The 15,454-nt window shown below is 40.9% G+C and overlaps 1 long non-coding RNA gene across 2 annotated transcripts; it reads right to left on the reverse strand.

The window, feature by feature from the left end:
• Positions 1–4,769: 4,769 nt before the first annotated feature.
• LOC139561772 (uncharacterized) lies at positions 4,770–10,978 on the reverse strand. 2 transcript variants are annotated; one of them, XR_011672212.1, is made up of 3 exons: positions 9,781–10,978; positions 9,361–9,463; positions 4,770–9,223 (listed from the first exon to the last, which is right to left on the reverse strand). It is a non-coding gene; the product is annotated as an uncharacterized lncRNA (long non-coding RNA). The 2 variants fall into 2 exon arrangements; XR_011672211.1 differs by having other exon boundaries at positions 9,361–10,978.
• Between the last annotated feature and the right edge of the window lie 4,476 nt (positions 10,979–15,454).

Below are 15,454 nucleotides of genomic sequence, written 5' to 3' on the forward strand. Positions count from 1 at the left end.
GAAAAGCACTGGCGCAACGAACCACCCTTGCTGTCTCTGCCTGGCCAGTTCCCCTCTCTCCACCGTGATTCTCTGCCTCTAACTCTATTACGGCGGCTGAGTCACTGGCTTACTGGTGCTCTTCCATCCCGTCCCTAGGAGGAGTGCGTCACTTGAGTGGGTTGAGTCACTGACGTGATCTTTCTGTCCGGGTTTGGCGCCCCCCTCGGGTTTGTGCCATGGGGGAGATCTTTGTGGGCTTTACTCAGCCTTGTCTCAGGGTAGTAAGTTGGTGGTTTGAAGATATCCCTCTAGTGGTGTGGGGGCTGTGCTGTGGAAAAGTGGGTGGGGTTATATCCTGCCTGGTTGGCCCTGTCTGGGGGTATCGTCAGACGGGGCCACTGTCTCCCGACCCCTCCAGTCTCAGCCTCCAGTATTTATGCTGCAGTAGTTTATGTGTCGGGGGGCTAGTGTCAGTCTGTTATATCTGGAGTATTTATCCTGTCTTATCCGGTGTCCTGTGTGAATTTAAGAATGCTCCCTCTAATTCTCTCTCTCTCCCTCCCCTCCCGGAGGACCTAAGCCCCGGTACAACACCTCAGGACTACCTGGCCTGACGACTCCTTGCTGTCCCCAGTCCACCTGGTCGTGCTGCTGCTCCAGTTTCAACTGTTCTGCCTGCGGCTATTGAACCCTGACCTGTTCACCAGACGTGCTACCTTGTCCCAGACCTGATGTTTTTGACTCTATCTCTCTACCGCACCTGCTGTCTCGAACTCTGAATGCTCTGCTATGAAAAGCCAACTGACATTTACTCCTGAGGTGCTGACCTGTTGCATCCTTTCCAACACTGTGATTATTATTTGACCCTGCTGGTCATCTATGAACGTTTGAACATCTTGAAGAACAATTTGGCCTTAAATGGCCATGTACTGTTATAATCTCCACCCGGCACAGCCAGAAGAGGACTGGCCACACCTCAGAGCATGGTTCCTCTCTAGGTTTCTTCCTAGGTTCCTGCCTTTCTAGGGAGTTTCTGTATAGCACTTTGTGACATCTGCTGATGTAAAAAGGGCTTAATAAATACATTTGATTGATTTAAACAAAATATTTAAAACATAACTGTATAGCCTCAAAATATTGTTAAAACTATAATTTAGATATCATAGATGGTCAGTCCATACTGGTCTATGAATTTGAGAGTGGTTACATTTCTCCACACCCATCCCAAAGCTTTTTACTGAAACATGGGCAGGAAGAACGCTTTGTTATTGTTTCTACTGCGAATTGCCCCATTTAAAGAATAATATTACACGAAAACGTACAAAAAGAAGCATGTGTTGATTAGTGCAGACTTTAAATGAGTGAGAATTTTCTCTGACATGGTATAATAATACTGATGAGAACATTTATTTCAACAACTTATCAATGTTCTCAGAACAACATCACATTTTCATACACCTTTAGCTTGACGACTAATACACAAATTAACTCAATAAAATACATCAACAAGAAATGCACACTATTCATTGATTCAATCATTTAGATTTTGAAATATCCAAACAATTTATCCAATCAAATTAATTTAGCAATATCCAAATCATATATTCAATTCAAGAGGTTTTCAAGGTTAGAATTAATAAAAGCAAAATACCATTAATCTATATAATAATTGTATAAACTAACATCCTGTCCAGGGGGTGTACTTGTAAATCAAGCTGCCTCAACCTACAGAAATAGGAGATAGGAACAGTAGCCTATCAGCCTTCTGGCTTAGAATAGCCAAGCCCTGTGCAAGGCTACCTACTTACATAACAATTTACATTTTAAAATATCCAAATCATAAAATGAACATCTAAGGGGTTTATTCTTGTATTCAATATATCATAATACAAAATGAATACATCTGATTTGATATATAATCATGTCCAAAACAATAACACAAAAATAAGCCTATTTTCAAGCAAGCTTTCAAATATACAATTTGATTTCATAAGGCATAAACAAAAACACAAATTCCCAGTCAAAAACATAAGTCTGAACACAGCCTTTCTATTCTCTCATGTGATTTCAGGTCCTCTAACCGGGAAAATGTATTTTCATAATGAGAGCAGTGGTATGTCTTCTCCTCCTGTGTATGTATCCTTTCATGCTTATTCAGATGCCTTAACCGGTTAAATATCTTTCCACACAGGGAGCAGTGGTAAGTCTTATCCCCTTCTGTGTGTGCCCTGTCATGCCTATACAGACCCCCTAACTTAGTAAAACTCTTTCCACACAGAGAGCATTGGAAGGGCTTCTCTCCTGTGTGTGTCCTCTTGTGCTTATTTAGGGCTCCTACCTGGGTAAAACTCTTTCCACAGTGGGAACATTGGAAAGGCTTTTCTCCTGTGTGTGCCCTCTCATGCGTTTTCAGGCTCCCTAACCAGGTAAAAGTCGTCCCACATTTGGAGCAACAGTAACGCTTCTCTCCAGAGTGTATTCTTTGATGTATTAATAAGTACCCTACTTCGTTAAAACTCTTTCCACACTGGGAACATTGGAAAGGCTTTTCTCCTGTGTGTGTCCTCTCATGCCTTTTCAGGTCACATAACCAAATAAACTTTTTCCACACTGGGTGCAGTGGTGAGGCTTTTCTCCTGTGTGTGTCCTCTCGTGTTTTTTCAGGCTCCCTAACTTGGCAAAACTCTTTTCACACTGAGAACAGTGGTGTCGTCTCACTGGTTTGGGTGTCTCTGGGTCTGGTTCCCCTGAATAACTTTTCCTGCTGTCATGGCGAGAGTCAGGTCCCTCTCCTGCCAAAGACAAACGGAGTGATAAATAATAAAACAGTCTTCACATGAGGTTTAATCCAAACTAGATCGCTCAAAACCCAAAGGCATGTTTTCACAACATTTCATCATTAAATATAAAACTTGCTGCGTTTTTTTCACTCCATTTTTTGGGGGGGAATAAGAATGATGTAGAGCTTCAAATCTAAATCTTGCTCTCTTGGAATGTTATGTTTTTAGGCTCAGCAGAGCACTATTATTAAGCAATGAGGCCTGAGGGGTGTGGCATATTGGCCATATACACAACAAACCCCTGAAGTGCTTTATTGCTATTGGGCATTATTGCTATTGGGCAATTCCACAGTAACTGAATTGCCCTGAGACTCACTTTAAAATGTATGCCAATTATTAATGCCTGTACAGTAGATTTCAGTACACTGTACTGTATTGAACTATACTCTACTGAACACTACTCTACTGTCCTATACTATACTTTCTATACTGAAAAATACAATACTTTACTCTATTCTACTGTACTGAACTCAAACCTACTCTTCTGTGCTGTACTCTACTTATCTGTACTTTGATGTCCAAACTTGTGAAACATAGACATCTATGAGGGGCGGAGTTCATTAGAATAATAGCTATTGTGTAGAATAATAACTAAACACGCAAAAGAGGATATAACATTTTCTACCTTTGTGTACCTATTCAGGATACCTCACCATGAAGATAATGACATGAATAATTATGAATTTCTGTATAGTACAGATCATGGACACATTATGTAATTATGTTACCGGATGTTAAGCCACTTCACTTACTGTAGTTCAATAACCAAAATAGATTTTTCAAAACTCAATGTGTCATGTCATATAGCTGCAGTGTTGGGGAATGTTACTTTTTAAAAGTAACTTGTTACATTACTTACTGTGGAAAGTAACTCGTTACATTACTTTGCGTTACCAAAAAAAGAAAACCCTCTGAAGATGCCTTGCGTGCACACAACCTATGAATGGCTTGCATACTACCATCCATAAAGTTGCTTCTCAATGAAGATGACCGTTTATGCACAAAGCATTGGGTTGGAAACATAAGTTCTTGAACTATTACTGTACAGTACACACACAGATGGACATGCTGCTCAACTCGACTTGTTACTGTTGGATTCGGGGTAAACTTTGAACATTGATATACTAGAGACATGATAGATCAGAAGCATAGTATATAAAGGAGTGAAAGAGACGGGTTTTTACATCAGAAGATAATAGTTCTCTATAGAAAGACAGATGGCTTTGCAATGTGTTGGGTGGACGGGAGGAAGTAACAGGATTGCTATAGGGGAAGCGGATGGACATCCGTGGATTAGGCGAAGGAGTGGTTGAGGTCAGGTCAGATCCCCCGAAGGGAGAAATTATGGTTCATTACCCTATTACCCTCTTCCTGTCGAACCATAAGATGTAAGGATTGGAGAGAAGGAGGAGTGCCTAAAGCGGAGTGTATATACAGTTGAAGTCGTGGTTGAAAAATGTGTTTTAATGACTCCAACCTAAGTGTATGTAAACTTCCGACTTCAACATATATATTTTTTTATTTAACTAGGCGAGTCAGTTAAGAAGAAATTCTTATTTACAATGACGGCCTAGGAACAGTGGGTTAACTGCCTTGTTCAGTGGCAGAACGACATATTTTTACCTTGTCAGCTCTAGGATTCGATCTAGCAACCTTCCGGTTACTGGCCCAACGCTCTAACCACTAGGCTACCTGCCGCCCCATATACTTGTGGTGGTGGAAACATGTTTTTGTCTGAATACAGCTGTGTCGACCCTTTGGGAAGAATCAAACTTGGTTTAGCTTCTCTAGTGTCCATGAGTTGTTTACTTTGAAAAATTAGAACCAAACATTACAAAGTAAAGCAAAAGAGAGGAGAGATTTTCCAGACTGTTTTCACAATTATGAGCTGAACATATAGTAACAGCATACCAGTGGAAGGGAAAACAGCAGCAGGTGACCCAACTGTGGTTTGTGACTACTTTTATTTCCCATTCTAGTCAATTCAATTACAGTCATTATGTTACAGGTTTTTCAGACATTCTGTTACGGATTTTGTACACGTTTTATTCACTTAATAATTCATAAACAAAATTGTTATCACTTCAAATATTATAATAAATTGGTAGGTCTATCTTTACTTTTGACTTCGGTTAACTTATTATCCCCCTCATGAGGGAGATATATTTGAAAATATCTTGAAGATGTGGGGTTTTTGTAATAGAATGACAAGACATTAGGCAATATTTCTTAAACTTACAGAAGGCAAATAATTTTTTTAAACTAACTACAGTGCCTTCAGAAAGTATTCACACATATTCCACATTGTGTTGCAAAATGTATCCTCACCCATCTACACACAATACCCCATAATGACAAAGAGAAAAATGTTTTTAGAAATGTTTGATCAAATTAAATACAGAAATATCTCATGTACAGTACCGGTCAAAAGCTTTGACACACTTACTCATTCAAGGGTTTTTCTTTATTTTTACTATTTTCTACATTGTAGGATAATAGTGAAGGCATCAAAACTATGAAATAACACATACGGAATCATGTAGTAACTAGGGATGCACAATATATTGGTGAACATATCGGAATTGGACGATATTAGCTAAAAATGACAACATCGGTATCGGCCCGATGTCTAGTTTAACGCCGATGTGCAAAACTGATGTCAAAGCTGACGTGCATACCTACATAACGTAGGTACATGACGTAATGACGCCATGTGAAATTTGGCACTACACGTGCAACACAGCATTCCTAACCTAGCCCACAATGTCTGCTGTGTGAATCGAGCAGTCAACAGGTCGAGCAGTTATTTGAGAGAATTTCAGCGAGACAACGCCAAGATAATGGAATTCCTTGCCCTTGACAATCAACCGTTTTCTGTCGTGGGTGATGTTGGCTTTCGCGACTGATCGAGCACCGGTACACACTACCAAGTGCACTATTTTTCAGATGTTGCCCTACCGGAGTTACACAGTAATAGCATCACTGCTATTAGCTTCACGACATACTATGGAACGCCGTTGGGGTCCTTGCGTGTCAAAAAAGACACGTCAAATAACAGTATTTGACAATAAAACTATTTGATGCGTAAAATAAGCTTTTAATTTGACACGTCAAATAACACAGTTCTATTACAGAATGTTGTGTATTCTGAATTTGCATGTGCAAGCCAAGTGCAACCACTACTATCAGTAGCACTGTCAAAGCTGTACAAAAAAGTCTGCAAACAAGCAAACACCGGCCATGAACGATGTCTTTACAATACCGCGTTGGTAATAAAGCATTATTTGATCGACTGCAACTTCTGGGGTACCTAGCCAGCACCAACACAACCAGCCTGAAAACAATGACCAGTAGAAACTGCAGTCATTTTCATTATTCTTAGCAATGATTTAGGAATTCTTGTGAGTAAGTATTAGCTCGGTAGCCACTTGTTGTTCGCCTATTGACATTGAACTTCAGTTCGTGAAAATAAATAGCTAACCAGCTACACAAACCCTGTTTCCGAAAGCTAACGTTATAAGCAGCCAGCTAGCTATCTGACTAGTGAGGCTTGATTGGACCGGTTTGTGTTGTGAAGCTAGCCACAATAAGGATTAGGCATAATAGTGGAATTTGTGGTTTGCCTTTAAAATAAAAGTACCTCTTTGAAAGTGATGCAGAAGGTTACAATTGGTGGAATCATGCCATATTTAGACTAGATAATGTTAAACAAGGTTGGAATGTGAAGCAATGAAATGGGGTATCAGTCTATTCGGTGACACCCACAGAACACAACTGTGAAGAGTTTACGCAAATACTAGCGTTGTAGCTCCTATCGCGGGACTGTGACTGTGAAATCACCTCCCGTCAGCCTATTGTGTGTATTGACATTCATATTGCACTGTGCAGCTTTACCGAAGGATTGGTGATCAATGAAATGGGGTATCAGTCTACTCAATACCAAAGATATTTTTTCCCAACGTCCTCCTCAGAGTTATCAAACTCCAAAACTTCCACGCAGTATTGTTTTTCCTCGGGAATAGTGTTCAATACACATCGGTTGAAAATAAATGTGGCTCAATTCAGTTGTTTCAGAGTCAGAGCTATAAGAGCTATGACACTAATGTTCTCTGGGTGTCACTGAGTAGACTGATACCCCACCATGTCATTGATCCACAATCCATAGGTAAGGCTGTACAGTGAAATAAGTATGCCAACAATGCAATTCTAAAGTCTAATACATCCAGTGTGATTTCAACAGATTTCTTTCAAATGAACAAATTATTGTATTTGTTGATTTTATACAACAACATTCCAACCTCGTTTAGCATGATCTATTCAATTATGGCATAATTCTACTATTTGTATTCATTTGCATCACTGTCAATTAAATACTTTTATTTAAGGCTAAACGCTAAGTCCACTATTGTGGCTAATCCTTATTGTCTTATAAATTAGGGTTATTTTAGATGACACCTAGCTATATAGTTAATCAGTGTGTAATAGCTACGTAAATTATTATGTGACGTGCAGTCATATTCAGGTCCTGATTGGTCAACAAGCTTATTAGTGTTAAATAGTGTTATTTGACGTGCATCTTTTTGACACACAAAGACGCAAACGGCGTTCCATATAAATCCTGGTTGAGAATGAAATGACTGAACAACGAAACAGCACAGCAAGTAAGTGAAAGAAATAGGTTTTGATTATGTTTTACTGGTAATGGGGACATACGTAAATGTCAACAAAATAACTTTTTGGTCAGTGTGGTGTGTGTAACCTTTATTGAACTAGGCAAGTCAGTTAACAACAAATTCTTATTTACAATGACGACCAACCCCAGCCAACGCTGGGCCAATTGTGCGCTGCCCTATGGGACTCCCAAACACGGCCGGATGTGATACAGCCTGGATTTGAACAAGGGACTGTAGTGACGCCTCTTGCACTGAAATGCAGTGCCTTAGCCCGCTGCGTCCATGTGTGTGTGTTAACTATTTAACTGTACTAGAATGCTTAAAAGGCCGGTAAAATTTTAAATATCGGTTATCGTTATTGATTTTTTGGGCAGGGAAAATATTGGATATTGGTATCGGCCAAAAATGTCATATCTGTGCATCACTAGTAGTAACCAAAAAAGTGTTAAACAAATCAAAATATATTTTAGATTCTTCAAAGCAGCCACCCTTTGCCTTGATAACAGCTTTGCACATGCTTGGCATTCTCTCAACCAGGTTCATGAGGTAATCACCTGGAATGCATTTCAATTAACAGGTGTGCCTTGTTAAAAGTTAAATAGTGGGGACTCCGGCGGCTCCTACAGGTGTTGCACACTGGGAGGCACTGGCAGTGGTGATGCAGCTGTCAGGAGTGGTTCCAGCGGGGGTCCAGCAGAGGCGACGGCGTCGATGGTCTCATCCATGGCAGCCATCTCCTGTGCCCTGTGTTCTGAAGGCTGCCCGACGCTCTTTCTCCTCTGCCTCAGCCCTCTCACCCCTCTCTTGCCACTTGCGTGTGTATTCCTCCCCGGTGCTGGTGGAAGGCACAGTGCTGCTGGTTCCAGGAGAGGCAGTGCTGGGACCTAGTAGGGACCGAGACGGCATTAAACTGGACCCTCAATGGCTGAAGGGTCAAAAGGGAAAAGGCCACACTTCTTGAACCCTTCCACCACATAGCGCATGTCCTTGCAGCGCTGGTATGGGTAGCAGAATACTCTGGCAAATTCTGATTTGTTTACCATGTAGGAGTGGTTAAAATGTCTAAGGTCTCCAGCTACCTTGGAGAACTCAGCCTTTAAAGGGCCAAAGTATGTCACGTCCAGCGGCTGCAGGACATGGGTGCAGTGTGGTGGAAGACAAAGAAGTATAACCCCTTCCCTTAGTGCCGCACACGAGCACCTCGAGGTCCATCAAAGAGGAGAAGGAGAGGGTGCACCACTGTGCTGAAACCACTTCCTGAACAGGTTCCCGTCAATGTAACCACTGTTTGACCGCACATACAAGGCTGGGGGGGGGGCTCCCAGTGTATAGTGGCCAACGGGGAAACACTTGGGGTAGATGATAAACGGGGGAACGTCCTCCCCAGCTGCGTTGAAGCAGGCACTGTGATGTGCTCCTTGGTCTCCATAGCCTGCTGGTACGCGTGTTTTGCACCCCGGGGAGCCAGCACTTTGTGCCTGCTCTGGTTGCTACGGAACCCAGACTCACTGCAGTTATAGATTTGTCTGGGTTTCTCCTTCAACCCACTCTCCTTTAAGTGCTTCTCATAAAAAGTGAAGGTGTCCATTGTCGGATGTGTGGCACACTGAGCTCTCCCCCTGTCTTGGGTGTCCGGCCTCCTTATGCTTAGGTTCTTGTGCCTCCTCCTGAACATTTCCCACCACCTCTTCCTCAGTGGTGGGATTGTTTCCCCCTGGGTGTCGAAACCTACAATATAATAGAATATGAAATTGTCCATCCGGAATGAAAAAGTTAATTTTGGCATCACCACACACATCCATATTTACATCACACACATTGAGAACAGTCAGTCCAGCATTCTACATACATAGAACACCAAATACCTGCGTATTTCATCAGCGTATTTCATCAGCCTCTGTCTGGTGAAGGGGAACCCATGGCTGGCGCAGTAGATACAGTACTGCACCAGAGAATTTTCATCTTCTTCTGCAAGCAATGTGGGTACACTACTATTTTAAGTGCATATGAAAACGAATCATTAAATTTTTTAAATTTTTTTTTTACATATACATGTTCCTAAGACCTTTTTCACTTGGACATAAGTATTAATAACTAAATAGAACAATAACCATGTAAAGTCAGAGCAGACCTGAATTCCCTTTAAAACAGTATCTTAGTTACTGTATACATAAAAAAATAAATACAACTTTCATTCTTCTTCGTAAGTTTGTAAACAAAATAGGCCTTCTGGTCATACAAAAAAAAAAAAATTGAGGTACCTGAGTATTCTGAAAAATAGTTACCTGATGCTTGTTAGTTAACGTTAATCAACACAAGGAAAATGAGAATATCATGTCCGAAACCATCAATCTGTTCCTTCTGGTGAGATTTTAGGGAGGAATATGGATTTCTGAACCGTTGATGAGCCTCGTCCTCCGACAAAGTAAGCGGCCTTTCCCTCATTTCGTGATCGTTGGCCACAACTTGTTCCTTCTTTCTATGTTCTCCGGGCTGAGATGCTCAGCAAAACGCATACCATGGCTCTGGAGGAAGGTGTTCTTCCTAGCAGCTTTCCAGACAGCATCCCTGTAGAATCTGGCAGTGAAGAGGATGATGATACCCCTTGGTCTTGAATCGTTTGCTGTTGCATCTTGCAGAGGCGATGCACAACGTCGATGGTATCACCAACTTTGTTCTTCTCCTCGCACATCCTCATTCTCCACCTCTGGCACGCAGTAGAGTCTCAGGTTCCATCTTCTTGTGTATTGTTCCAGATCAGTGAGATGTCTATGGTAGACATTGTTATTATTTTCCACACTTTTTTCAACTTTTGCCACTCATTTTCACATCCTTGATTTCACCACATGCAAACTCCAGTCTTTTTCAAGCCTTCGATAACCATGGTGTTCGCACCTACCATTTTCTCAATGGCGTCAGACCTGGAGTTGATGAGTAAGCAGATGCCACGATGTCAGAGTTCATGTTGGGTTTTTTGGAGGGTAAAGGTTTGCACGGAGTAACCGGTAAAGAGGGGAATTCATCATCTTCAACAGCATGATATTATCCATAGGGCAAGCATAGTAATGACAGTTGTCTATAAGCACGGAAAGCATACAATTTATTAGGCTACTGATGCAATAAGTTATGAACTTCACAGGTTGGTGAAAGTGCAAGGTGATGAGCTTGATGCTCCTTTCCAATAAATACCGAGGGTCTTATTCTATTGACATGATGATCGATGCTTGGCTGCCATTTGAAAAATTAATATCGCTCTTTTGTCCATAATGTAATAATCGCTATATAATTATTCGGTACATGGGAATTTAAAGCAACAGGTATTTATGTGCACTACGTCATCACGCGCCGACTTTTATCCTCAAGTGAATTTGATGGAAACATCTCTGGTGGGAAAATGCGCATATTTTATTTATACTCGCATGAAAATCTGTTGCCAATTGGATGGAAAGCTAGCTACTGACGAGCGGACTCTGAATATCTAAAGTAAAAACCCATTACGGCGGTATTTACTATTGTTAATCAGATCTCCGGTCTCCTCTGTCAATGTGACAGTGATCTCCCCTTCGATCTTCACTCCATGAACTGTAGTAACGTTAGCCTCTTTTATGGCAACATCCTCGTCTTTAATTCTGAACGCGTCTTCCTCTTCTTTCGCTGTAACAGCCTCGCCCTCTACGTTTTTCACTGTGACATCAACCTCTTCCTTCTCTTCTTTCACGACAATGTTCAGCCACAGAGGCTCTTTCTCCGTCCAGCAGACCTCTTTTTTTTGCAGGGGAAGAGTAGTTTAGTGAGCTCATGGTCGGGGATAATAGCTAGCTAAATTAGTGCTAGCCAACCAGCCACTTAGCTGACTAACAACAAAGTATGACATTAAATGGGGTAACAGGTAGATACAACAGCAGTGTGTTTAAAACACTGTGATTAATATAACGTTACACCAAAACAACCGACAGTAAAGCGCTGGAGTGTTTCAGCTATATATTGGCTATCAACCTACCGAGGTAGTTGACTAACGTTAGCTGTTGTTGAAGAAGCATCTGGTCCCGTCCACTAGAATATACGTCACATTAGCAGCATCGCCCGAAAGACGCACATCGTCATCTGCTGACTGGAATGGGTAACGCAGTTGAGAAGTTTATTTTATTTCCAGACAAATGCTGTGTTCGAATACTCATACTAACCGTACTATTTGTGACGTTAATTGAGTATAGTATGCTTATTGGTCATAGTATATATATTAGTTAGTATGCCAAAAGTTCTATCGGCTATCTATTCCGATTTCAGAGCGTGGAATAATATATCTACTAGCGCTCAACACCCGTTGAATATGGCCGGTGTCGGTAAACATCGGCAAAAAAAGCGTAATTAAATTGTTGCCAGTGTAACAGTATAACTTTAGTAAAATTTAGAAATCTCACCTTGACACTGTGGCACGGTATAGGCAGCTATTGGTTCGAAGGTTGAACTCGTATTTTGAAGGGACAGGAAGTGTTGGCTGTCTAATGACAGGCATTCCACATTTAACTTCACCGAGAGGTGAAAATCAAAGAGAATTCGGTCAAAAACAATACCGCTTTCAGAAATTATTCACACCTCGTGACTTTTTCCACATTTTGTTGTGTTACAACGTGTAATTAAAATGGATTTACACAAAATACTCTGTAATATCAAAGTGAATAAAACAGTAATATATCTTGATTAGATAAGTATTAATTCAACCCCCTGAGACAATAAATGTTAGAATCAACTTTGGCAGGGATTAGTCTTTCTGGGTAAGTCTCTAAGAGCTTTGCTCATCTGGATTTTTTTATTTTTTTATTTCATTTTATTTAACCAGGGAGGCCAGTTGAGAACAAGTTCTCATTTACAACTGCAACCTGGCCAAGATAAAGCAAAGCAGTGCAACAAAAACAACATACAGTCAATAACACAATAGAAAAGAAAAATAGACACATCTATGTAGTGCGTGCAAATGTAGAAGAGTAGGGAGGTAGGTAATAAATAGGCTATAGAGGTGAAATAATTACTATTTAGCATTAACAATGGAGTGATAGATGTGCAGATGATGATGTGCAAGTAGAGATACTAGGGTGCAAGTGGGTAAGTAATAATATGGGGATGAGGTAGTTGGGTGTGCTATTTACAGATTGGCTGTGTACAGGTACAGTGATCGGTAAGCTGCTCTGACAGCTGATGCTTAAAGTTAGAGAGGGAGATATAAGACTCCACCTTCAGAGATTTTTGAAATTCTTTCCAGCAGAGAACTGGGAGGAAAGGCGGCCAAAGTAAGTGTTGGCTTTGGGGATGACCAGTGCAATATACCTGCTGGAGCGCATGCTACTGGTGGGTGTTGCTATGATGACCAGTGAGCTGAGATAAGGCGGGGCTTTACCTAGCAAAGACTTATAGATGACCTGGAACCAGTGGGTTTGGCGACAGATATGTAGTGAGGGCCAGTCAACAAGAGCATACAGGTCGCAGGGGTGGGTAGTATATGGGGCTTTGGTGACAAAACGGATGGCACTGTGATAGACTACATCCAGTTTGTTGAGTGTTGGGGACTATTTTGTAAATTACATCGCCGAAATCAAGGATCGGTAGGATAGTCAGTTTTACAAGGGTATGTTTGGCAGCATGAGTGAAGGAGGCTTTGTTGCGAAATAGGAAGCTGATTCTAGATTTAATTTTGGATTGGAGATGTGAGTCTGGAAGGAGAGTTTACAGTCTAACCAGACACCTAGGTATTTGTAGTTGTCCACATATTCTAGGTCCGAACCGTCCAGAGTAGTGGTGCTAGTCGGGCGGGAGGGTGCGAGCAGCAATCGGTTGAAGAGCATGTCCTTAGTTTTACTAGCATTTAAAAGCAGTTGGATGCCACGGAAGGAGGGTTGTATGGTGTTGAAGCTCATTTGAAGGTTTGTTAGCACAGTGTCCAAAGAAGGGCCAGATGTATACAGAATGGTGTACAATATTGTATATAGAATTGTACAATATTTGCTTATTATTCTTTAAAACATTCTTTAAGCTCTGTCAAGGTAGTTGGTGATCATTGATAGACTGCCATTTTCAAGTCTTGCCATAGATTTTCAAGCTGATTTAAGTCAAAACTGTAACTAGGTTACACAGGAACATTCAATGTTGTCTTGGGAAGAAATTCCAGTGTATATTTGGCTTTGTATTTTAACCAAGTGTCCTGCTGAAATGTGAATGTCTCCCAGTGTCTGTTGGAAAGCAGATTGATTGTCACGCCCTGACCTTAGAGAGCCTTTTTATTTCTCTATTTGGTTAGGTCAGGGTGTGATTTGGGCGGGCATTCTAGTTTGTATATTTCTTTGTTGCCCGGTATGGTTCCCAATCAGAGGCAGCTGTCATTCGTTGTCTCTGATTGGGGATCATACTTAGGCAGCCCTTTTTCCCACCTTCAGTTGTGGGATCTTGTTTTTGCACAGTTGCTGTACAGCCCTGCAGAACTTTACGTTCGTTTATATTTTGTTGGTGTTTCAGTATTAAATTATTATGAACACTTTCCACGCTGCGCTTTGGTCTCATTCATCCAACGACGGAATTAACATTGAACCAAGTTTTCCTCTATGATTATGCCTGTACTTAGCTCAATTCCATAACCATAACATGATGCAGCCACCACTATGCTTGAAAATATGAAGAGTGGTACTCAGTGATGTGTTGTGTTGGATATGCCCCCCCCCCCCCCCCTCTTTGTATTCAGGACCAACAAATTTATTTCTTTGCCACATTTATTGCACTATACATGTTTAGGAATATTTGTATTCAGCACAGGCTTCCTTCTTTTCACTCAGTCATGTATGTTAGTATTGTGGAGTAACAACAATGTTGTTGATCTATCGTCAGTTATCTCCTATCACAGCCATTAAACTCTGTAACTGTTTTAAAATCCTAATTGGCCTCATGGTGAAATCTCTGAGAAATGTCCTTCCTAGTTAGGAAGGACGCCTGTATCTTTGTAGTGACTAGGTGTATTAATACACCATCCAAAGTGTATTTAATAACTGCACCATCCTCAAAGGGATATTCAATGTCTGCTTTTGTTTTTTTACCCATCTACCAATAGGTGCCCTTCTTTGTGAACCATTGGAAAACCTCCCTGGTCTTTATGGTTGAATCTGTGATTGAAATTCACTGCTCTACTGAGGGACTTTACAGACAATTGTATGTGTTGGGTACAGAGATGGGGTAGTCATTTAAAAATCATGTTAAACACTATTATTGCACACAGTGAGTCCATGCAACTTATGTGACTTAAGACTTGCAATAACAAAATGGTTGAATACTTCTTGACTCAAGACATTTCAACTCTTCATTTTGTATTAATTTGTAAACATTTCTAAAAACATAATTCCACTTTGACATTATGGGGTATTGTTTGTCACGGATCTACACACAATCTCAATTTCATCCAATTTTAATTCAGGCTGTAACACAACAAAATGTGGAAAAAGCCAAGGGGTGTAATAACTTTCTGAAGGCACTTTTGAGACAAGACAATTTTTCGGGTTGCTTGTAAAAAAGAAAGAAAACAAATTGGGAAGTACATACCGGGCTGATGGCAGTAAATTATGATAGTTGCTCAGCGAAACTCCATATTTAGTGAGTAACAAATGTATTTTGACATTACGCTTTCAAATTTGTCTAATGTGAGAATTAATGGTTTCTAACTGGGCTTAGAGAGAAGACTCATCAAATTCATAGTCTCCTCCTCTGCCCAGATACTGGTTCAGACTAAACTCCACGGCGAAGAAAGTTTCTGATGAACTCTACAACAGAGTGGAGCAGAGACCAGGCTTTGTGGAATTCAGCTCCAACTACATCGATTCGTCCCAAGATCAATACTTTATAATAATTATGAAACGCTAACCTTGTACCTATGTTTGTCCTCTGTAGTTGCGTGCCTCACTTTGTTTGCTGAAAGCCATACTT

This window comes from Salvelinus alpinus, chromosome 31 (assembly GCF_045679555.1).
Source record: "Salvelinus alpinus chromosome 31, SLU_Salpinus.1, whole genome shotgun sequence".
Classification (NCBI taxonomy): domain Eukaryota; kingdom Metazoa; phylum Chordata; class Actinopteri; order Salmoniformes; family Salmonidae; genus Salvelinus; species Salvelinus alpinus.